Here is a 26,021-nt window from a genome sequence, read left to right on the forward strand (position 1 = left end):
CATTTTGTAAACTAATGGTGAAAATTATTCCCAGAAACACCACATAAAGCTGGATAGACAATATGGCTCAGTGTAGCTTCTCAGTAGCTAATGAATGTCAGGTTGTTTTAGTATTTTCTTCCAATAAGATGGGGCAAGTATTTGGGCAACCTCAGGGTGCCTAATTAAATCTACATAAAGTGGCTATATGAGTTGCAAGATTAAAACAAAGTAATTCTAGGAATAAGAGCTATTCTTGGTAAATTTGCTTGGCAAATCATATATATGAACTTTACCAGTGTTGACTTGACCAATTTGTAGGCCTTCTGTATAGACATCATCTTTTTCTATCTCCAGTTTTCTATCATATGTTTAGATTTGCTTAAGCCTTTAAATGCTATAATTAACAAAACTTGATGATGATGATTCCCTGCTCTTAAGCTGAAATTGGTTTGTATCTTTTAGGAAACTGAAATTATTGTTACATTTTAAAAGTAGACCTTTTAAAAATAGCCTTTCAGGAACATATTCCTTTGTAAACTTCTAAAGGCGTTAAGGATTTTATTTCACTTCTTTCTTAATAATGTATCTGCATAAGCATTTTACATTTTGATAGGAGGTTAGAAACTGCTCACAAAAAAGAGTATCCTATGCAAAAAAAGGGTACATATTTTCATGAAAATAAGTGAAATGCAGTATATAGATGAAAGACATGAAATGTTTTGTTTTGTAAATTATCACATAAATTAAAACCAGCAGGAGAGGTGTGAATTCAGTGGGTGACTCAGTAAAGGGTAAAGCATTTGTTTGCCATCATCTCCCATAGAGCAAAGACAAAGTTAATTTCTAATCATGGTCATAGTCTTACATTTAAATACCAGTAATGAAAAAAAAAAAAAGAAAATAATCTTCTAGAAGTTTTTTGGGCAAAAAGAATATCAGTGCTATTTTTTCATGGACTCAATAAAAATGCAAAAGGAAGTTTATTTGTAGAGTTGTTGGAGTTCCTCTTGTGTTCTTGATGTGTCTTTTCTTCATCAACAAGACAGTAAATGTGTTATGTTCATTCTCTACAATCTTTTTTTTCTTATAAATGGCCTTCAAAATGAGGGAAAGCAAAACTTTATATGTGAAGTAATAGTTCAATATCTATACCAAGTAGCTGTGCAGGATTCAACATATTGGAAACGTATTAATAAAAATGTGAGAATTTTACTTTCTGGAAGTATGCAGATTTTATTAACACTTCCACTGAACATGGGACTAATAAATATTTCAGAACTTAAGATTTTCATTTACATATGATTTTCATCATATGTACTACGATGACTTAAAATTGAGAAAGCGTATTTGATTTCAGAAGAGACTAATTCAGTCTTACCAGTGGGCTAAGAAATGCATTCACAGGACAACTTTGTCTCCCTCTGGTTGCAAAACTTTTCCATGCAAGAATATTATTCATTATCTGTAATGAAGATCTCCTTTAACCTTCCTTCTGCTGCAATGACTAATTAAATGCAATGTATTAGTACAGAAACTGAAGGGAGCTCAAAGTACACCTTTTCCTCTTAATACCTTGTCATACTGGTAGTCTTTGCACTGCAGGGTCGTCAAAGCATCAGCCCACAGAAGCTTCATAGATGTGGGTGTAAGGTGGGTAGCAAGAAAGCAGATTGTGAGCATCACTTCAACCCTCACCTTATTACAGCAGCCAGCTGAGAGGGGCTGTTGCAGAGGGAAAAAATCACTTTCTGCTGCTGTGATCTTCTCTGAGCTTCAAAAGGTATATGTCCTCTCAGAGGAGATGTTTTCTTTAGAGAATAATCCGTCAAACTTAGTTCTGCACTTCATAGGTATTTATGGCAAAGCTTCGTACATTCAAGAAACAAATTTGGAAATTCCCCACATACCTCTAAATATCTCACAAACTCTGAAATGAAATAACTGGAGTGGTGTCTACCTATATTAGGACAACTATCAATATCAGTAAAGTAATAGCCAAGCTCACTGTTAAGTGCAAGTGTTTCCATAGTGGCAATTATTTCAAACTTGCAGTCTGAAGTGACCAGAATTTAATTAATAACAGCTGGTGATGTACAAGAAGAAATGAATATGTGCTCATACTACCTGAGATAAATTGGCTCTTTGGGAGTTATTTAGCAGTCAAATTTAACTTAATTAGTAGTGTGAGTTGATCTGATAATGAATATGCTGTGGAGTAAGAAGGTAGGGGGTTTTATGGTTTTTGTTTTGTTAAAGACTACATTTCAGATGAGAAAAGGCAATTCAATAAATGGGTATTGGGTCTATCACCCTCCATTAGCCCATGAAAATACATGTAAAAACCTGTAGAGACTAACACACAGAATAATAGTACTAAAGGAACACAGGTTGCGCAAAATATCTTAAAATGAGGTGGGCTGATTTCTATCTTTATACAGCTTTTCTTCCATTTGCACCTTCCTCGCACTCTTTCCGTTCTTGATTGCACTACTGAGATAAAAGTAATTTAGTTGTCTAATCTTGTCAATTGGAACAACTTGCTGGTTGTTTCTTACCAGTGTCAGCACATCACTACCAGCACTCTTTTCAAATTTCACAGTGCAGTGCTGCAGGTTGGACAGTTTCCATTTGTGATCTGCAGCTGCTGTGGAGGTTGTGACGTGGGGCCTCATTAGCTGACACAGTGCTGCCCTTTCAGTACTGCCTGTTGCCTTTCCTCTCTGTTTGATGTGACATCGGGCATGGGACAAGCCTCAGCACTGCACAATAAAAAGAGGAATTGCTGCCACGCCAAAAAATAGCACAGTTTTTACAGCCATCAGGTTAAATTCTGATCTAAACTTCTGTGTTGGAGTGATTTCACTTAAAATCCCAATTGATACCCATGGCTTTACAAATCACATTTACAAAGTGTATATATTGCCTTTAATTACAGTTCAGAAATTAAATAGTGTCCTTACATATTTTTTATCAAAAAATAGCTTAACTAAGAGAGGAAAAAAGAGAAAAAGATCTGTACACCATTTTTGTGCATACATGAGTATGACATAAATGAATTGTACATTTTCATAAATATAATAAAGAATATAGAATAAAGAATAAAGACTTTGAGCCCAACAGAAGATAAACATTCATTGCTATGTTATGCGCCCTATACATCAAGGTCTACAAAAGCATGAAAATTAGAAGCCAAGATTAACCTTATTAACTGAAATCATGCTTAAGAAGAAAAAAATACAAGAGCCATATAAGCATGGGAAAAAAATACCCTACGTGTTTCCTTATAACTCGTTTGTTGCTAATACCTGGCATAAAATTTAGCACTGCTACACAAGATATTTAAAATTGACAAACAAAGCACATGTGTTTTTATACAACTAAAGATATTAAAGAGAATAAATAGGGGGTTTTTTAGGGCTTTAAATTCACTTAGGATGAAAAAGGGAGAATTCAGCAGACTGAATTTTCAGCTATCTGAAGAACTCTAGTTCTTGCCCTGTAGAGTTTGGATGATACAAATGTTAAACAGAGTCAGTTTGTATATTATTATAAAATTAAGGCCAAATAAATTTTTGGTATTGAAATGCTCATTAGCTTTTTGTATTGCAGTTATTGAAATCCCTGAGGAAATTATGTTCAGAAAATCTAATTACGGCCTGGTCTTTTTCCAAGAAATTCAAAATTAAGAAATGCTTTCAATCACTCCTGTTGTGTTTGATCTGGCTTGTGCTCATTTTTTGAACTTTGGTTTTGCTATTCATACTCAAAGTGATGAACACCTACTCACATAAGCAATCCTATTCATTTCTGTAAGAGTACTCATGTGAAGGAGCATATATTTATGTAAGAATTACCCCAGTAACATCTTACAGTTTTCCTCTAAAAAAAGAACACTAATGCTTTTTTCTGCAGTAAATTGCTTATCACAGTTTGTTTATAACAAATGCTTATTTGTTTTATCACAAATGATTACTACATTTTGTTGGAAACTCTTATCAAAGTAAATAAATTACAAAGAAAAATACTAAGATGCGTGCTAAGCACTAGAGTTGTATTTTTAAACTTAGTGAGGAATTCTGAGAAATAAAGCTATGGTCTTCGATGAGATAAGACTTAAGCGGGAAACATCACTTAAGATTCTAAGTACATGTCAAAACCAAAACCAGACAGAAATAAAAAATGTCCTCTATGAAGTCTGTAGGAATTTTGCTATTGATATACAATTAGCTATTGTATTTCACACTAAAGGTGCAAGAAACATAAACCTGGTTTTGCAAATCAAAACAGAGGGAAGCTCTGGCTCCTCTTCGGCCTTGGTAAGCAAGCCTGCGTTTCCCCTTGTCTTTTGGCCTTGTTAGGTGACAACTCACCCTTCTCCCTTTTTTTTTTTTTTACTATATTTTAAGCAAGATAACATGTAGTGTTAACTCATGCAGCTGAAAGGTGTTGTATGTAAAAGGGAGACAAAGTCATACACAAATAATTTCTCCCACCTGCATAGGTTTCCAGCCTTTTCAAAGTAGAGAGTCTGATATGTCACTAAAAATAATCAGAGAATATTTGAGTTGCTAAATATTTAGAGGGGTTTGAATCATCCTGTTCAACCCTCTTTAAGCTAATCCTTTAGGAAATTCTCATGTAGGCTTCTGCAGTTTTCTGCAAATTAAAGTATGTAAAATGAATGGGAGAACATTCGTCATTTTGGCATTTCCATTGTTTGTTCATAAGCCCAGCAACAGAGTACAGAATCCATTTCCCCATCTAATCTTGGTACCTGAATAATGTGAATAACATAAAATGTTAGAATATATCTGTTATATAAACCTGATCTCTCAGTAATGTTTCACTAAGTGTCTACCAGCAGCTAAAGCTGAAATGCTTTATAGCCTGCCACATTCCCATTTCCTTTGCTGAATCTCATCAGGACTTTCACATTAGTAAATGAAGCCTATAAAATTTGAGATATGAATAAAGGACACCTGAAACAAGATACTTACTGAGTATAAACTGCATAAGAGCTACATTATTTAGAATGACTGTATAATGTGCTTCTTGAGTCTTCTGCAGTAGCTTTGAATTTCTGTGCAAAGTAGTGCATCACTAGACTGATTTTATTTCCCACATTGGAAGTGGGAAGTGTATTACTCAGAAACTAGTAAAAAAAAAATTCATTTTGTTCAACAGTGACTGCTGTAGCTAATTAAGAGCACTACTGACAAATTCTAAAGAGTATCTTGACATATTCCTGTTCATTCAGATAAATTGTTGCTGAGTTAAGAGGTTGTTGCAGTTATGAGCTGTGAAAAACAGGGTGGCAGGGGAAGCCAAAAAATACTCATAAAGTATATTGCATTGTCAAACACAGAAGTTCTGATTTCATTTAAGCTCTATATTTCGATGCCCTTTTTCTCAGAAGATGATCCTTCAGTGAGATCACTTGTCAATGGCTTTATTCTGTGCTAGACAGAAAGCATAGAAGTCACTGTAGTCTCAACTTACAACTGAAAGCACAAGCAGTGTAAGAAGAGCAATTAAATATTGACTAATTGCCTCATCTCCCCTCCAAAAACCAACAAATGTGCAAATTTCAGTGCAAACCACACATATTCTTAGCTATAAGTCTCCTTTTATGTCTTAGATTAATGACTTCATAAACACGTGATCACAATAGCTTCTCACTGTTAGACTGAGCCCTAGCTCAACTTAAGTGAAACAGGAATCTTTATCCTGAGTTTGCTTAAGACTCACTACAGTTGTGGTACATTCATTTGATCTCTGTTGTATTATAAAATTCAAGGACCTGCAGTGTATTGTGAGAGCTGTAGCTCAATAAAAGAATATGAGTAATGGGACAATAAGCATAACCATCTCCATGGGTGCTGCCAGCTAATGATGGGTTGTCTGAAGAAGAAAGGTTTGCAATGTTATATCAAAGAGAAAATTGAAATACTTTTTGAAAGATCAATTTTGTGAGAATTGCTTTTTTCTATTAAATCATTTCACCAATAAATCTGGACTACTCTAGCTATGACTGTCTGATTTTGTGTTAAATATGTTATCACACTTAGAATCAAGAGGATTGTCGGTTCATTTTTGTAATTTCAAACAAATTGAAATATTTCTATGCTGACAAACCAGTCAAATGATTACCCAAAATCGTGAATGATTAAACCCCCTTTAAGACAATTTGGGTGAGGGGAAGCCTACATATTTGTGAAAAAAATAGCTGGGCAAAAAGATGTGTTTTCTTTAGTATTTCTTTGTAGTACCTGGTTATACTTCTTTTTCTTTCATTAATTATTACATAAAGCAAAAAAAAAATACTGAAATTGACACTTCAGTAGAATGTGTTCATAAAAATGTTTTATAAACTAGAAAAATGTAAGTTTGAAAATAAGCTGTGTAACAGGAAGAGTGGGAGAATGTTAACAATGCCAGCTGTGCCAGCAGCAACAGGGAAAGAAGCCAAGCCGAAGGATGTCAAGTGCAATTGATTGTGTTCTACTTTAAGTGGAAAAAAGATCCACCTCCCTCCTTCATGTTCTAATCTTTATGACATAAAGTAGGATCATATAAATGTATATTTAATGGCTTGTCTGGAGTGGCAAGACATCGATTCTTATTTGATTATTAGGAAGTTTAGAACATATCTTTTTTATAGAAAGAGCACCATACGATCTCAAATACATTAACCTTCAGTTTCGGTAAGATTTTCTTTTACATGTATCTCACTTTACTAATATACAACAAAATTATGGTGACAATATTTGTGGCACATGACATATAGTCTGTTGCTAGTACAGACCTATTTATTTTCACGGTAAGGCCAATTTAAGCCCCATGGACACTCTACTCAGTATGTTCAGTTTAATCGAGCCGTAAGAATATGATCTTTATAACTCCATAGTGAATTTCAGCTGTGCAGAACTTATTAAAAATCATAGTATTATTCAGTAGAGAGGAAAAAAATGTTCAAAAAAATCTTAGAATGTCTTTCATTCTCTATTTGTTCAAAAAAGCCTTTTCATCTTGGTGATTTTTTTATATCCTGCCAACTTTTTATTTGATCAAAACGATACATTGTAAGAAACTAAGATAAATTTCACAGAAATAGGAAGTATGAATAACAAAGGAAATGTCCTCCCAATGCAGAGTTAGCAAGATTTCACCAAAGTAAAAGTTTTTCATCTTTTCCAAAACTGAAGTCTGTCAACTGCTTGCTGTTCCATGTTTGAATACTAGAAACAAGTTTGCTGTTTAGCTGCTGCATGCTTGTTTATCCTTCAAAATTCTTTGAAGATGCTTTTTGAGAAAGGATTTTAATGAAAGGTTCATTGCCCTGAGTTTAAGAAAAAAAGGAAATATTCTGTTATAAAGCTATATGGAAGAAAAGAAAATGCAATACCGGACTAGGAGAGAGATAAGAGAGAAAGGACTTGGTAGGAACTAGAGTTGCATGCTCTGGAATTTACATTATAAGTATCAAAGCAGAGTAAGGATAAAATTATAAGATTCTCTATTAACTCTTTTTAATTACTCAATTACTTCTATTATTGTTGCTAGGCCAAGTTTACATGCAGAGGAACTGCGCCAAGGCTGTTTTCTCTGACCTAGTAGTGTGTGTGACGTAATGTGGCATGGGTGGCTGTGTTCCCAGCAGTGTCCTGTCTCTTCTGGTGAGCAGTAATGCCACTCCTCAGCCCAGCAAAAGAAAGTGATGGAAAACCACCAATGAGGCACAGCTCGTTGCTCTATGCCATTGAGGCTCTTCTGCCCTAGCTATGTTGACTAAGAAACTAAGGATGCATCTTCTATCTGTCTCTAGTCCTCCTTGTACTTTCATTCCCATAGAAAGCAGGGTCTTGTCCAACCCATCTCTGTCCCTGGGGGTAGACGGTCCTTGGTGGGGACTGCCACTGTCAGTAATGAGTTTCATTTTCTCTCTCCAAACTCTGTTGAGCCCAAACAGCCACTGCAGGATGTTCCAAAGCTGCTTTATATGAGCTAAATAGGTGCCACTTACTTATAGTCACTGTCATCATGCACTCAAAGTATCTCCTTTATCACTTAAATACTTAGTTGAGAATTGTGCAAAGATGTGTTTTCAACATGGAGAAGACACATGGCTTGTTAGTTATGGGTATACCATATGTTTTGCCTTTCCTGAATGAAATATAATTAAAATAGGATTTTTATCAGCTGTTTGGTTTCAGCTTTGAAGAAAAATACTCTTCTCCTGGCTTACAACACTGCTTATTGTTTTTACATTTCACTAATTAAGCATTAAAATGGTATAGGCTTTATACTTTTCTGTACTGAAATTCTCTAAAGTTGTCATTACTGGGTATGGTTCTCCATGGAAGTTAGTGAAAATTGCATGAAGCAAGTTTTCATTTTTACCTCATTTTGCCACTTTTCCACACATCTGTATAAATAGATAACAATAACAAAATATTTTCTTCCTAAATACTTATTACACACATGCCAGAGTAGCACCTGTGTCTCCATATGCTTGCCTAACTTTTTGCTAAAATAGGAATGAGTTTTACTTTTTAAGTAAGATTTCTGCATGCTATGCTATGGTGACTAATGGGAAGTTGTCAGATTTCTAGTTTCTTCGTTATGGACTGATGGCATCAAACCAGGAATGCAGGTACCCAAAATGTGCGTTATACCTCCTCTTTTCGTATGTGGACATGCCAGGTTTTGGGAATATTCACAAGTAATGTTGTTACTGAAAATATGATTCAGACTGAGTTTACATAAGTGTTGAATCTTTTAATTTGAAAAGTCCTATTCTCATTGTAATTGTTGTAAATGCAGCCTCAATTTAAATGATTGGTTGTTGACAGATTGTGGCCACTTGTTTTTGTCCATTATTGCTGTTATACTGTTCCAGGATGTCTCAACAGGTTTGCAGGGTTTCTGTTTGTGAGATGGCAGTCCTATCATCACCAAACATTTGATGTCACAGACATTTTATGATGGAAAGGATAATCAGGTTTGGGTTAGGATATGAAAATGTATTTCATTCAGTCTTGTCAACTGTCTCATTATTCCCTATTCATCAGAGCAGGTATTTAATTCTGAGACATCGCTCTGCAGTTTTTCATCCCTTTCGTGCCTCTTATAAAAACACTTTCCTTTGATCAAACATGCATTTTGGTTTAAATGTCAATCTGTTTCTGAAGAGTCTTGTTTTTTTCCTGTCACTATGTACTAACCAAGATAACTCATTTTTAACAAATAAATGGGGAGGAATAGGGTCAGGGACAGTAAATGCTGGACATTACCTGTACCAGTGTGTGATTTGTCACTCCTAATATATATTGGTCTTCATGTACTAGTAATGCCTTTTGACTCTCTAGGATACTGATGAGAATGCCTGTGACTGCAAAGTTCTTGTATCTTCTAGGCCATAGATCTTTTCTACTTCTAGTGTAAGAATGAGGAAAAGAGATTCTTCTTGAGCTTCTTTATCATTTTGTACTGTTTCCTGATTTGCTGGCTAACATTTCAAAGCAAAGAACTATTTCATGTTACGTTCATGGATTGGACCAGCACCAATGTGTTTTAGGGCTGAAGAAATGTAAAGAACAGCTCAAGATGCCTCTTTACATACTCTCATTACCTTAATTGTACTTCAAACCTTGTATTGAACTGTAGGAATATGCCATATATTTTCCAGGGGTGTTTATTGTGCAATAAAATACCAAAGAGGGGGACAATTTAAGCTTCTATCTTCATAGTGTGACTTGTTTTTTGCTTAAATTACAGTAAATGAGAATGTTCCCAGGGACATGAATGACAGTATGTTTGTGGTTCATGACTACTATAAAAAGGGAAAATGTACAGAAAACTTGAATATTATCATTGCTATGAATATAAGGTGCTTACTCATTTTGTTTATTTAATTCACACCCATACAAGATGTAAAAGAAAACCTTCCTAACTAGGCAAGAAAGAGAAGTTAATTTGTTAAGGCATTGGTCCTCAGCTGTTGCAAGTCATCCTTGCTCATGGAAAAAAAAAAACAAACCAAAACCAAACCAAACCAACGAACCAACCAACCAAACAAAAAACTTTCCCTGTAACTCATGTCCACAGTCACTGTAGCATAAACAGGACCCCCACTTCTGGGCATTTTTTCAGCGACCCATGTAAATATGTAGAGCCTTTTTTGACTGAGGTTAGTATTTATTCTGATAGTTATGGATCTTGATGCATTTTATGTGATCGAACATCCCCATATTTGCTTTGGCTTTAAAATTATCCATATGAAAGACATTTCTCTCGCTTTTTTTCTACATTGATGTGGTTAGACCCCAAAAAATAAACCACAAAACAAAAACAAAAACAAAAAACCCAAACCAAAACAAAAAGAAAAAAAAAAAACAAACCAGAACAAAAAAAAAAAAACAAAACAAAACAAAAAACCCAAAACCATCAAAACTGAGAATATCACTGCAACTGTGGGAATGGTTAAATGGTTTAATAAAGCCTTCTCAGTACCATCATGCAGCATGAAATTGTCCCAACACATGCAGTGTTGCAGTATAGGTTAATACCTAGAGAATGGGTCCATACCATTAAACTGTCAGTAAAGCAATATTTAGCCTCAACAGTGGGGGGGTGATGATGCCCTTATCTCCCTGAAAACAGCCCCTAGTCAGTAGGAGCTCTAACACCAAACTCTGTGAGTTGCTGCTTAAAAGTATTTTTCATCCTGAAGTGGTAGATAAAATCGGCTTTGAACCCTGTTTCTGCTGACCTCAGAAGAGTAAATTACCTTACTCTTGGAGGTAGCATGACTCACCGTCTGACTGTTCCCATAGTGTTTGCAGTTTTCACCTGCCTGGGGAAGAATCGTTGAAATCTGACAATTATTGTGTCATCTCTCATCTGACAACCAAGCACTGTTCTTTGACCATGATGCTAGAGTTTATGAATAGTTTTAGCACATACTGTTTGAAATTTGTTGTTTCTTGAAGTGACCACTGAAACCATTAACCCAGAGTTATTTTTCCAGAGATTTTTTCCTGGGAGAAACTTATTAGCTCATAGCATTTTGTCTGAAATGGAAATATGCGTTTTGCTTACATGCATGTACTTACAGGATTATTTTTTTTTTCGGATAGTTACAGGCAGTGTTTTTTTGATCTAGAAACTGAATACAAAACTCATGCATACAAGTATATCAGTCATTCTCCAAACTGTCATACAAAAATGTTAACAGGTTTTCTAAACCTTAACAAATTTTTTAAAAAGTCTTATGTGGATCAAAATTAAATACATAATCATAGATAAGATTTTGAGTTTTCTATATTATTATACATTAATTTTGAATGCATTATTGTAATACAGATGTTATTTCAATGTGAAATCTATTCTAAACTGTATAGCTAAAATACATCAAGATGTACTAGACCCTGATTATGTATGTTATATGTCTTGTAAATTATATATTCAGTTCTAAATGACTGCAAGCTTGAATAACTCACATCCAGGGGGGGTTTTTTTCCTCACAGAAGTGTGTATTAGATCAAAAATATTATTCAGTCAAAATTGGAGTTAAGCAGAAAGCCATGTTACCTATCATATTATCACGTTTATTTACATAGAGTATGTGGCCGTGCACAACATATTGTAAATCTTTCACCATCTGCGAGGCACAGTTGTCTTTAATGAGTTGCCCAATATACATTATATTTTTGATAAAATCTTTTATCAGTTCTTTTCTCTGTAACATTGTTTTCATTTCTCATAGATCATACATGGATTTATTCCCTATTATTCAAATGCTAGGTCCAGTATTCCTGATCATGTGGCAGAACAAAATGAGAGCCAGATAGCAATCTCTTCTAGGTCAGCATAGCTTTGCTAAAAAGATTTCCAAGTGTTTTTGCTGAAGAGACACATATTTTCATTTCTACCCTACATAACATATCAGAAGTGTTTATTTCACCACAATTGCTTTTCTGCACTTGTACAATTTCATGTCATAAATGTAATGGTTCATAGTTACCTTTTTAATGTTCTAAAAGTATTTTTCATTTGAAGCCTGTTCTTGTCATTCAAAAGTTTTCTTTGCTTAGCAGATGTTTTGGTTTTTATTCCAAACTATGACTTAATTTTTTTATGCTGGCATTTTGGCTATGTACAAAACAATATCACTGGTGTTTGCTGTGTGCTAAATCTAGTGTCTCTGGAAAGTGCAATAGACACATTTACTGCCACAGGATGACTGGAAGCTTCTTTCCTAAGGACAGGCACAAAGGCACAAAGGCAAAAGGAAACAATTTCTGATCTGGATGATCACAATGGAAGAATTATGATTACCACAATACTGCACCTTTAGACCAAAATGTAGATGCCTTTGACAAGGTGATAAGCAATTCAGGTCTTTCATATTCACTATGACCATCAGTACACTGAAAAATGAAGTGAAAGGCAAGAAGAAAGTCTATCTAGTAGTCTACATTTGGTGATATTAATGAGCATTGTTAAGTTGAAAGTCTTCAAATCTTCAGTTTCTAATTCAATGAAAGATCTTTGTGTCTGGTGTTTCTTTTTTTTGCTTGTTCATTCATAATGGGAGAAGAATCCCTGCATGGATTTTGATGCGCAACTTAGAGATATTATAAATGGTGGCAGTGTCTTGATTAAAATGTTGCCTTGTTTCCTTATGACGATCTTGATGTATGGAATAGAACTGGAATTTGACAAAACAGGAAGTCCAGTTTGAAAGTGCCTACTGCCTGATAAGAAATGTCATGGCTCTGTAATTCAGAGTGCTGAACTGACACATACTCATTAAAATAGTTCATGTTTGTTCAAAATACTTTGATAAGTAGTTTTGTGAAGGCAGATGTTATGCCAAATGAGGTATCATTTGGACATTATATCAAATCAGGTATTGTCTGTTCTCCAGTTGCTGGCACAATGCCAAGTTCAAGGCATGTGACATGAACACTCTGCTGTGTGTTCTCACTTACTCAGTGTAAACGAGCTCATATTCTGAGGCCTGATCTAGATTCAGTCTGTGTGATGAAATGATGCATCTGTGCCTCCATGGTGTGTCATGGCACCATGACCCAAATCTCCATTTTGAATTTTTCTCCTTACTGTGGCAGTTGTGGGACTCAGATCAGTGCTCAATGATCTGACCTCCAGCAGGAATGCAAGAGCTGACACACAAGTTTTGGGATAAACGAAATTGGGTCAGAGCTCTGAACTAGTCTAACATTTAAATTGCCCTAAATCAGGCAGTCTACCTTCCAGATGTATATTACTGCTTCCTCAATATTGCAGGGGTTATGTTTCCTTAGGGCACTGTAAGGTTTAAGTCCTTAAATAGAAGTCAGCAGTGATACTGATATGATTATAGCAGTTCATGCAAGCTGAAGGTGTGACTCCTGGGAAAGCAGATAAGTGCCTCGAATTTGCAGCAGCTATGAGAGTAGTGCTGGTATAGGAACACTTTAAATATCAAAAAATGCTCTCAGTCCTTCTCAAGACCATATGGTTCAGTAAAGGCTTTATAAAACAATGTGAGTAGTCCAGATACCAATGTCTACAGAGGTTTTTTTTACAGATCATGTCCACGAAAATCTCAACATCTTAAAATTTTTGTGGGATTTTTTTTTAAATAGAGGATTTCTGTGATAGTTTTCGTTTCTCAGTTCTCACAGCTTATACTGTGAAGCGGGATCACTGAACTTGCAGAGATAATACAACATTTCTTTATATTATGGAAGAGAATGGTAGATATGTCCTGTGGGAATTCTTTGGAATAGGTTTTTTTCCTCACTGAGGAACATGATGATATGGAAAAATATTATACATAATCATCATTGTATTTTTATTACATGAGCGAGAGAAAGGGTGTTAGCAAATACTAATGTCTGATTCTGAAATCAAGCAAATAATTATTATTTAATTTCTTATCATGATTCCTCAAGAAATGTTTAGTATTAATTGTTTTGCTGTTTCATTTTTACTACTAACACTTCTTTCACTAATGTGAAATCTCAGTTTCATCACTTTATTTGGAAATCTGTTTCAAGCAGTAGACAGAAAATAGCTGAGATACCTTAGGATGGGAGGGTGGGAGAGGGAGGATGTTTTCTCAGATTCTTTCTCCGGAAGGAAAACTTTTCAAAAAGTGAATAATCAATTATGTAATGCCCCTCCCACTAAAGAAACTGTGTGCCAGGATTTAAGCTTGTTTTAAATAACTGCTGTATTTTCATCACTGGAGAGTTTCACTTTGGTTTTGAGCTTGTGGATTTTAGAAGAAAGAGGAAACGCATTAAAATCTTTCTTCTTCTGGTTACTGATTGCTTAAAACCAATACATTGTACCTACAGCTTATCTCATAGCTACTAACAACAAGCACGTTTAATTTCTGATTAAATGGTAGTAGGACTATACAGTCTATCATTGATTTGACCTAGAGGAAGAAGTGTGTTTAACGTCACAGACTCTTGTAACCCCATGGAAAATAAAGAGGGAAGAAAATGAGATTCTATTTTACTGTGACTAAAAAAAAAGAAAAAAAAATGAAGCATTTTTCTCTGCTCTGGAATGTTAATAAAAGCACTGTAGTGACAACAATATAGCCTTTTCCAGGATGGAAGGAACGGAAACGTATGTTCTGCCTTCTGGCGAGAACAATGGTTAGGCATTTTATCTGTCAAATCTATCTGTATGTGTAATGCTTCCAGAAACATAGTATCTGTGTACTGAAATATGTGAAATTTAATTTAACAATTCTACAAACCAAAGTCATGGTGAAAACAGAAAACATATTCTGAATTATATGTATAGTTTTTAGGAAAAGGAAGAACATTACTGATGTTCATGTAATATCCATTATCTAACTATTAAGTAGGGTTTTTTATGTGTGTATGTAATATAGCTGGTGCTCAAAGAAGTAGTTGGCTTCTTTAAGATGCTGTTAAATAGCTCAGTTTTGACATAAGGTTTTTCATATCAAGACTATTACTGGATTTATTCCAATAAATTCAAAGTTTAAATACAAATCTTACAAATTGTTTGGGAGACCTTACTTTTTTGCCTTTATCTTATGAGAGAGTGACCACAGATAATACCACATTTTCAAATATTTTGAGAAGTACAATCATTAAAATATGATAATTTAACACACTATCAATGGTTAGAAATTAAAATACTTTTCTAAAATGTTTTATTTCAGAAAAAAAATCTAGGCAGTGTGTTCTATCCATATCATTCAAATTTTCATTTAATCATTTTACAAATTAAATTAATTTCATAAATTATAAGAACATTTACTCAAAACTGCTTTTTAACTTTGAAAACTCTTTTGTGTAATATATATGTACTCATAACCTTATTTTCTCACAATGCATGCATAAACTAACTCAATTCTGCATCTGTATTTGACAAAACTAATGTTTATATTGGATCATTTTATTATTTGTTGAAATAAGACAGTACACGTAGGAGTAACCTTTTATTTGATATTTTCACTTTGATTACATTCACATTTTTTATCTTGCATTTCTTCTAGCAGCGACAATCAAAACCAATTTTGGACCTCTGTACAGATGGATGCGTTTAATCTTTTGTTAGTATATTTTCTGGTGATTATTTTCAGGATTGCATTTAACATGCCGAGGAGATTAAGCACTATTATCAGATGAGAGCAACTGACTGTGTCTGGGAACAAATTACCTTATCTGTAATCATTCTTAAAGACTTAGATCACAGGCATAGATTTCAGTGAACATCTGGATCCTTAATCAACTTTGTCTTAAATATTTTCATTATTTTACTTTTCCCTTGAAATTTTCTAGCAAAAAGGAGAAAAAGTCATACTGACTTACAACATATCTCCTCACTATTGAGACGTGATCCACTGATCTATTCTGTAATTTCCTGGTAGTATAAATATAATATATGATAGAATTATAATTCTGTTCACTGTGTTAGCAAAAGCCATCCCTGTGTGCAAAAAAATCCAGGCAAAGGCAGTGGCATAAAAGAAAAAAAGACCTTAAAACAGTTATAGCTCATTCAACTCTTTTTAATAGGAAATAGAAAGTACTGCAGTGGAAGACTCAGATGAAAGGTTGAATGAATGTGGGAATACTCCTTCTCATTTGTGTGCAAATTTTATCTTAACACTTAGCCTTTCCTTCGTAGTAAGTATACTATTTTGTTGTTCACATTGAATATCCATGCAAGAAACAGTTAATTATTTTACTTTATTTGCATTTCTGTCATTCTAAATATAAGCTTACAGTGAGATGATATAATATACACCTAAATGTCATCAACATCTCTGTGGTTTCAGACAAAAATACATATGATAAGAACAGAGGCTTCCATGACGCAGTCTTATTATATTGCTGAATTGGCTGAAACAAGTGCTTGAAACAGAGGCACATAGATTTTACCCAAAGCTGAGGAGCATTGTCCACTCACCGTGAGACCAGTAGACACGAGTTACTTCTGGAAAAAGGAATAAATTAGCTGAACACCTTGAAGAGGCATGCTAGGTTTCACTGCCCCATGCACAGTATGTAGCTATGAATTACAATTAGAGGACTATATGAGCAGTATTTATTGTAATTATTGCCATTGAATGGCACAAAAGTACATGTCACTATAAGAAAATGTGTTTCTTGCCCTCAGGAGACTTCAGATTTTCTGTAAATGGAAAAAGGCTGATATTAGGTCAGACCTGAAATATGCTTACTTGGGGGGGGAAATTCTGTTATTTTTAGTGGGTATAAGAAGGAGTGACCTCTACCAGACATTGTAAAAATTCAATGAGAGGAACATTAGAAAACACAGAATCAGGACAGCTTCTTAGTCTATAATTCAACATATTACTTTTTCTAACAATGGGCTAGATAATTCATTCTCATATTTAACAGAGTTATATATTTCTCTGAGATTTTATTTTCCTTCTCACTTCTTTAGCTGGTCTCAGAGCTCCACTGTTTCCTTTGCTCCCAGTCCATTAACTGCTCATGAGTAAGGGAGGGTTCTAAAGTCTAAATAACGTCTAATATCGAAGCCATCAAATCAATGTATGAAACAGTTTCTAAAGACTAACTTGGTAAAACTAGTTGGCTTGTAGACCAAATGCCATTTTGTGGTCAGAAGCGATGGCAGGTACAAGGCTATTTAAGTGCATTCATATCACAGTTAAAGAAAAACTAAGTGACATAAATACTCCTCATGGCAGATCTTAATGCCACTAGGCACTATGTCTTTAAAGGAAAACAGGATTGGCTAAACTGGGGGCCAGGTGAGGAAGGCTCAGATTTTTTTTTGTGCAACTGTACTCAAACAAAACTAATTACAAACCACTAGATCTATTACACAGCAGTAACTACTATTACTACAGTGCAGCAACTTCTGCAACTTCTATTTTGATTCCATATTAATCATTATTAATCAGACTAATTCATAAACTTGATTGGATTGGTCTAGCGAGGATGCTGAACAAAAACGTGTTGATGACTGCATACAAACGATTTTTCTGTCTGCACAAGGGCTGAACCCCTTCCCAATCAAAAGAGGAAACTTCAAAGGAATGCTTTAGCACAAGAAGAATGTAGTTGATAGAAGTTAAATTGTTCGCACTAAAATGTTGTGGCAGAGGAGCAGAGTTGTTGGCATTACTGGTCTAATAAAATTCCATCCAGACTGTTCAGCTAACTGAAACAAGAGTATCTGTTGAGATGGGCTGTGTTTCATGCCTGTGTATTTTACTGTTCAGAAGAACTTTCCAATGCGCATCTTTATACTTTTCTTCTTCTCTTTGACACTGTGATGGTCTAAAGTGCAGCACAAAATCCTTTTTCCTGAAGAAATTATTTACTATGCATTTTTACATGAAAGTAATCATTTCTTAGAGCAGGCTTATCGTAGTTTTGCATGTAGTCCTGACAGTGGGAGAACTGCTATTTTCTTAGCAGTATGAAACCTACAGCACTGGATTCCTTTTCCATGATTTTAGCATAACAGCAGGGTTGAGAAATTAATTTTCTGGTCAAACTTTTAGAAGTTTAAAATTTTCCTTCTTCTAAAGTTTAAAATCTAAATCCAAATGACTGTTTTGGTTTAAATTCAGAAAAACGGAGCACAAAAAATATAATTTTCATTTCTTAGTCTGATATTCCTTCTTTTAATCGTTGTGATGTTCTCACGTGAGTTGTTAAAACAGGGCTTTGTTTTATTCCCAAATTGTTAGCAGACAGTGTCTCTGGTTTAGCATTTTGTTTGTATGTGTAGCCATATGGTGCTCCTGGTTCAGTGTTATTCTAAGTCAAAGTATGTAGGGGCGAAAACATCTATGCTACCATTAATTACTTTCCATTACACAACTCATTCTAATTGTTCTTCTTGTTTGTTTAATAATAAGGTAAAAAATAAATATTATTATGCCATCAGTCTGTACTTTTATACGTCTGATATCATATGACCAAATTATCACCCACAATTATTAGAAAATGATGACTTTAAATATCCTCATTATTAAATACATTCTCAGACATTTTACCGCCTTTCTGGGAGTATGCATGATGGATGAATCTGCATATGCCTGGGTGAGAGAATGCATCCTAGAGACATAAACACATTTTGAATTGAAATACTGTGCCATGTGACAAAAAAAGAACATTTTCTAGGTTTGTTTTGAGTTTGGGTTTGTTTTTTTTCTAAATGGGCCTAACTAAACATGGTTTGGCTTCAGAGCCAGGGAATTAAGATTCTGAAAGTACTCTTGGCATAAGCATAAGTCGGGGCACAGAATCTTCTGTCTCTAAAAATAATCCTACAAGGCAAAACTATATTCCAATGCAATTTCAGTTTGTGTGAGTTGGGTTTGGTAAATTCAACGCCACCAAAAGTTGTGATTTGGAATGGGGGAACACAGAAATAAAGGATGCGCAAGCCCTTTGTCTTCTGTGGTGCTATGCTCTGTCGAGGCAGTGACCAGCATCTTGGAAATTACCACATGAGTAATGACAAATGTTCTTTTCGTCTGGTCACAAGTCTCTGCATATTCACTATTTACCTTGTTAGGAAAACGGCAGCTTGACTTGTAGCACACTGCCAGTACCCTGAACCACCAGAGACTGCAGGTAGAGAATAAGAGATTCCCTGTTTTGTTGTGCCTTTTTGTGTCAAGGGAATCTCTGTTAAATTGGATCCTTGGGCAGCCATCAGCTCCACCAATGTTCAGCAACAGCATAGATTTAGCACATACATATATTATTTTTTTCAGACTGTACATTTTTACCCTATGAAATTCCCAGAATTATCTCAAATATGTCATTCTCCCTAGCTCATTCCTGATGGAAGGGTAATATTGAGTCCAGCTGATGCTGTTTTTATGAACAGAAACTTCTGCACCTACATTAGTAATCTGAGCATGTAGTATCTGAGTGAATAAAAGGTGTTCCTTTCCATTCAGTGGGTTGTGTGAAATACAGGTGGCTGTTCTCCTCAATTTTTGAAGTGAAGATTCCCACAAAATATATCAGCCTGAGATATATCTGCAATAGTTGTTGTATGTGCTGGAAGTCTGAGCAAATAAATGGAAATTTTGAAAAGAGTTTGAAAAGTTAATTCAGGGACTGAAAGATTTTTTTTAAAAATCTTCCTGCATTTAAAGAGATGCCCTCCAATAGTAGATTTATTCTATGTTCTTTCTTAACATATCTTTGGATTTTCCTAGCTCATAGGGAGAAAACTGTGAAAAAATTAAAGAATTTCTATATGAAATATTTATAGTATCTATACCTCTCTTTGGAATGTATGATTTGAGTCCTTGAATGTATATGACTTGAATGATACATTTAGAAAGGAGTCCAAAATTCTGACCCTAAATCTTATCTTGTGCTCTGACTACAATATAAATAGCATGTTACACTGTTTATATATATATAAAAATACTGCATATGAGATGATTTCAGAGTCTGGCTTGAACCTCCTGCATTGAATAACCATGACAAGGCTGCCAAGACTTGCCGATAGGGTTGATCAGTCAAAGCAAATCACCTTGTCAATAGCTTGCCTGTGGAACTCCTTGTATGTAGGTTGTCTAGTACTAAAGGAGAAACAAGGTGGGGGTTGGCTTCTTTTTTTCTTCATTTTTTTTTTTTTTTAGAATGGCTATATATATCTTTGCTGAATCTCAAAACAGTGTTTACCTTTTCCTGCAAGCTAAGCTTTTAAAGCAGTATGTTTTCAAGTATTTCCAAAGTGAAAACATTCTTCACTTCAGAATTTGGTCAAGTGCATTTAACAATGATCAGAAGCATATGTACATCTTCCCCATTTTGAGCTGTGATTCATCAAGTTTCAGTCACATTAGGGAGAAATTGTTTGCAAGACTGAGGAAATCAACCCAAATAAGTAAACCAGGGATAAAAGAAAATTTCTTTATATTTCAGCTGTTTCACTTGGACGGCTGACTCTTTTCACTCTTTGATAAGAAAAGGGTATTTTTTATTGCATTTAAGCTTTCCAGCTTGTTTTATTTTCCCCAATAATTTGTTTTCCTTGACTCTGGAGGCCACAGCACTAGGTACATGGAATTTAAAATATTTTTTTCCTACATTACGTATTTCCAGAAGCATAGATTGGCTGTGTTCATAGGATTCATAGTGAGGGACATTAAGGAGAGGGGAGAGAGCCTTGTTGGCAGCTTGTTTTGAGATTAAAATAGCAGGTCACTTCCCTCTCTCCTTGCTTCTTTCTCTCAGTAGTGGGGTTATATCCATCCAGAACAAATCTTGCAGCTACCACATGTAGGTGTCTGTGCTTTGGCCCTTAGAAAACATGTATCCCTGAGTGGATTAATGCCAAGAGAAGTCTTCAGTTAATTCTGTCACCTTCCTCACTTTTCCAGAAAGGCTCTAACAGACCTAATAGGTTCCACAAAGCATCATTCAAAAACTATGGTGAAAGAGGAAAACACAGCATGTCTTTAGAATGCACTTCTGGCTTATCTGTATATAATAATGGCCAGTCTTCGTGAGCGAAGATTTTGGGAAAGGTCTTTTACCTTTCCAGCCTGCGCAATGGATTTTTTAGGTGAGACACAGCCTGCGCTGCACTGAGTCCACCCTTTAATCCTAAGGTTCATCTGCCGGGGCCAAGCAAGCTTGGACAATGGCAGTGAGGTCCTCAGGACGTAGGTTTGTTTAGAGTGACCTTCTCATAGATGGATGGCCTCACAGGGCTAACGGGCTCCATCTGCCCGGGAGACTGGGATTCGAACCTGGGTTGCAGCAGTGAGAGTCCTGCATGCTAACCACTAGGCCACCAGGGGTCCCCATCTGTATATAAAGAACTTAAAGATAAACATGAAATACAAAGAACCAAAATAAACAACTGAACATGTACCCAGCCATATATATTTCTGCGGAGGGCAAGAAGTAACTTTTATGGATTGTGCATTAGATATGCGGTTAGAAATGAGACTTCAGGACTACATTTCATGAGCTCATTTCTTCTCACTCCTTATATGGCTTGTGAGATTTTTTTTCCCTTGGTTTTTGTCAATGACAATCAAGTAATTTCCTTGATCTACAAGAAGCACTTACTCTTTTTTTCTTTCTTACTTTTTCTGGACAGAATATCAGGTATAGTTATTCTTACTGAAACAAGATAGAGTGCTTCAAACTGCAGGAGTTCTCTTCCTACAATATTCCAGCAACTTCTTCAGTGTTGCAAAAGATTTTCACCTAATACAGCTCTGCAGCTGAATGAATCACAGCTCAAAGCCAGGTGGCATATGTCTTGTGACTATACACTCTCATAAATACAGTACAGCAGAAGCCTAAATGGAAACACATCTTTTTGAAACCATCTGTTCTTACAGATATCTGCAACAATAAAGAAAATAAAGTTTTTAAAGGCTGCTATGCTGTTGTAAACCTTAGAGGCATTTCCTATTGGTCTTTCTTTTTATTCTGGGAAGCTCAATTTGTTTCACTTGGAAATAGCTTAGCTGCCATGTTTGTTGCTGTTCTGTTTATGAGCTTTAGCGAATGACTATATCTGGCTTACCTGTATTTGAATATTTATAAAACAGAACCTTTTCCATTGTGGAAAGTGCTGGGTTGCCCTCTGGTGAATGCGGTTTTGTCTTTGTGCATTTTATTATAGCTTACAGGGTGAAACCATTCCTCTAGTTTCTTTATTTGAGGGAAGTTGTGTGTGATCTGTTGACAATACTGCAGCAGCTCCCATGATGCTGATAATCTTTAACTGCTACTTATTTATTTAATTGCATCACATCGATCTTACGATATCTTGACTATAAAAATGCTTTGTTGGAACAATATTCCTAAATTTGTGTATTTAGATTGCACTCCTTAATCGGTGCAGTCTATATAATATTAACACTGATTAAAAAAAATATTCTTACTGGAGTTGATCTGTTGCTCTGTCAAAGCTGTAGTCCTTTTTCTGTTGCAGCCAGTGAGTGCTACAAAAAGAGAACTACAACAGTTTCACATCCAAAAAATCTCCTCGTGACTGAAATCTACTTTATAATATTACAATATCTTTGCTAGTGTTGTGGTCAATATTTTAATTCTGTTTTCAGAATTTCTGTAGTCTCTTATTTTGGTATTTGAAGATAGAGATTCTTCTACAGTGAAAAAGATATGAAAATTCTTAGAAATTATAGTTATAAGCCAATGTATGAAACTGAACCACAGTGGCATAAGCTGTCCTATTCCCTTTCCCATAAGAGGAAAAGTGGCAAAGGGGGAGACAGCAAATATAGCTACAATTTCTAACCTAGAAGGTCAGTGTTAATCCATGGACACCACTGGTTTATTTAAAATAGTTAAACCTACAGGCCACATACTTGGCAAGAAATTCTGCTTAGACATCAGAATGAGTGGGGAGGAATGGCACAGGCATCATACCTTGCAACTGGCAGGTTTTTTTCTGCATATAACTACCTGACAGCATGAGTTTGCTGGAAGCACGGTTAGTCTCTTTTTCCATTATATCTCATTTTCAGCAGGGTGATAAAGCAGGGGAATGTTGCTCTTGACCAGCCTGGAAAAGGTGTCAGTCCCTGAGCCATGAAACATAATTGGCCTTTTACTCAGGGCCAGAGGCACATGCTGGAAGAGAGGACATTCTGCCTGAACGTCTTCTCCCAGCGAAGGGAGAAATGAGATGTCACACCAATTATCTGAGCAGTGGACAGTGTAAGGAAAACTGCCTCCTTTCTGAAGCTGCAGCTGGAGCCACAATTACTGAATTAGGCTGAGGAGGTTTTTTATGCTGTTGGCCTTGCACTTGTCTGTGACACTGCACGCAACAGATCCCAGCACACACAGGATCACCAGGTGTGACTGCAGCATGATGAGGCTGTGAGCCTTCGGAGGGGTTGGACAGAAGCATTAAGGCCTAAATCAGCCTTTGCTTTCAAAACCCAAAGTCATTTTGGTGGCATTCAGAAACAGTCCCCCTGAAGGACATGAAATTATGCGGCTCCAGCTGATATCTGAACAGTGATGAAGATTGGAGTGATGCCTGGGTGCACAAAAAGCTACACTCTACTTCAGTGTTCTGTTGTTGATGATAGAAAAAAATAATTCAGCTTATCAAGAATGCTTAAAGAAGATCAGAGATTTTGACTAATTATTTCTCAGCAAAACTCAGTCTGCCAAATAATACAACTGAATATGAAATATAATATGCTATTGTTTTATCAGGAAATTAAATCTTTTGGGGAAAAATTTTTCCACCTTTTAGGTGTGACCAGGTCATTCTCATCCAGATGCTTTATATCCAAATTATACACTTTCTGGTGCATGAAAAAAATTTGCATTTTGATACAGTTAATTAATATTCACAGTTTTCAGCAGGTGTGCTAACTTCTCATATGACAGTGGGATGTTCTGCTAAGTGCTGTGACATGACAGCAGCTCTGATAAATGGAGCTGAGATACTAAAATCTTTTAAGCAGCAATGGTATTCCAGCTGATAAAGCACCAGTTTAAAAAAATGGATTTATTTAGAGTTTCTAAGACAGGTAAACAGCCAAAGGAGTGCAGCCAGACACATTACAGGTGATAAAATGGTTAATGGTGTGTCACAGCTTACTATACTTCTATATATTTCTCTTCATTTCCCTCAATAATATTTAGTATATGCTCTATAAAGCATCCTTTTTTATCAAGTCCCCTTTTAAATGGATGGGCTTTTGAGGAACACACAATAGAGAAAGAGGGTTTTTTACCTGAGACGCAGTCTAGGTATATGAAATAAATCCAACAAATAAATAAATAAATCCAGTAACAAAAAACAGTGAAATAGTAAACTGTAAAAGTATTCAGAATCTACTACAATATTTTTAATATTCTTGATATTAGATTATATATTTTCTGCAGATCACTCTCCAATGCTTAATGGAAAACATTTATGCATGATATTGCTGATGAAGTTAAAAAACAAGATGTGGAAATATGCTAATAGGGGTTGTATGAATACTTGTAAAAGTTATATCTGATCATCTCAACAGTTTTCCATGATCTATTGATTGAAATATTTAAATGATTTGGAGTTCTGGGGGAAGAGGAGAATGAAAAATAATATTTTAGTTTAATAATAGTATTTCTAAAAATTTTAAACAGTCAACTGTATTTCTTTTTCATCATTTATCAAAGTCAAATTATTTGTAAAAAGACTACCATATTCAAATAATATTTTGTGGGAGTTGGGTTGTTTTGTTGTTTTTTTCTTGTTTTGGTTTTTCTAGAAACAGTGCCACCCTTCCTATCTTAATAAATAATATTAAATGTTGTATAGAGTGACAGAAATAGCAGTTAAATAGCAGACTTTAGAGAGACACAGGAAACAAACTTCAAATAAATACTTTATATTAGTCATCAGATTTGAAAAAATCCTTACCAATTCCTCCTATCTTTGGAAATGCACATTTACTGTCATTGAATTTAGAGACAACACCCACTGCAATATTTCTGCTTTCTAGTCATTTCTAGTTAGGCAGGAGCTGGACCCATTACAAGATTATTCTAAATGGGAGGAAAATGAAAAAAGGCTCTGTTTGAAGAGATACTCTCTTTTCTCACTAGAAAGGACTGTACTCCATCCATGTGACTTACCTTTGAGCATCAAGGAATAAAGCAGATAGCAGAGTGATTGCTCTTACTACCAAATAATGAAAAGAGTGTCTTACCCTATGACATTCTAGGCAGAAAGATTAGAAAGCTGAAATCTTCCCAGCCCTGTTCCTACTGCATCACAGGATTGAGCAAGGGACAGATCCTCTTAGTGGTTTGGTATTGCTAGTAATTTGAAATTATGTTCACTGGTTTCATAGCTTCTAGTTGATAAGTTAAAGATATGTGCATATTAGGTTCTTGTTAGGCAAAAATAGGGCATTAAAAGAACTGAAAAGGATTTTATGTAAAATCACAGAAGTGACCACAGTAGGTGTAAAGTCTGATCAAAAGGTGATACTCATTAAATCAAAAATCACAGTTTACTTTAAAGAAAGGAGGAAATACCTTCTGTCAGATGGTGCCTCTGTTCTTAAACTTAACAAAGAATGTTATTTACCTCCTTTACTAGGTTCAAAGTTAAAATCCTAACATAATGCTTCCTTTTCCTCCATCCCGCTTCTTGCAAAGGTGCTGTCACCCAAGCACCAAGTAGATACTACCTTACATTTTTTTTATTTTTGCACGCCTCAAATTCAAAAAAGAAAACAGCATGTCCTGTAGAGGTTTTCATCTTCTCTTCTCTTCTCTTCTCTTCTCTTCTCTTCTCTTCTCTTCTCTTCTCTTCTCTTCTCTTCTCTTCTCTTCTCTTCTCTTCTCTTCTCTTCTCTTCTCTTCTCTTCTCTTCTCTTCTCTTCTCTTTTCTCTTCTCTCCTTTCTCCCTCCCCTCCTCTCCCCTCCTCTCTCCTCTCCTCCCCTCCTCTCTCCTCTCCTCCCCTCCTCTCCCCTCCTCTCCCCTCCTCTCCTCTCCTCTCCTCTCCT

General features: G+C 35.4%; 1 protein-coding gene across 1 annotated transcript in view; it reads left to right on the forward strand.

Moving 5' to 3' along the window:
* The window catches only part of DOK6 (docking protein 6), a 246,076-nt gene that overhangs the window by 203,489 nt on the left and 16,566 nt on the right, over positions 1–26,021 (forward strand). The gene's annotated exons all lie outside the window — the stretch shown is intronic.

Source organism: Neopelma chrysocephalum, unplaced genomic scaffold (genome assembly GCF_003984885.1).
Source record: "Neopelma chrysocephalum unplaced genomic scaffold, ASM398488v2 Primary Assembly neopelma1_22b, whole genome shotgun sequence".
Lineage (NCBI taxonomy): Eukaryota > Metazoa > Chordata > Aves > Passeriformes > Pipridae > Neopelma > Neopelma chrysocephalum.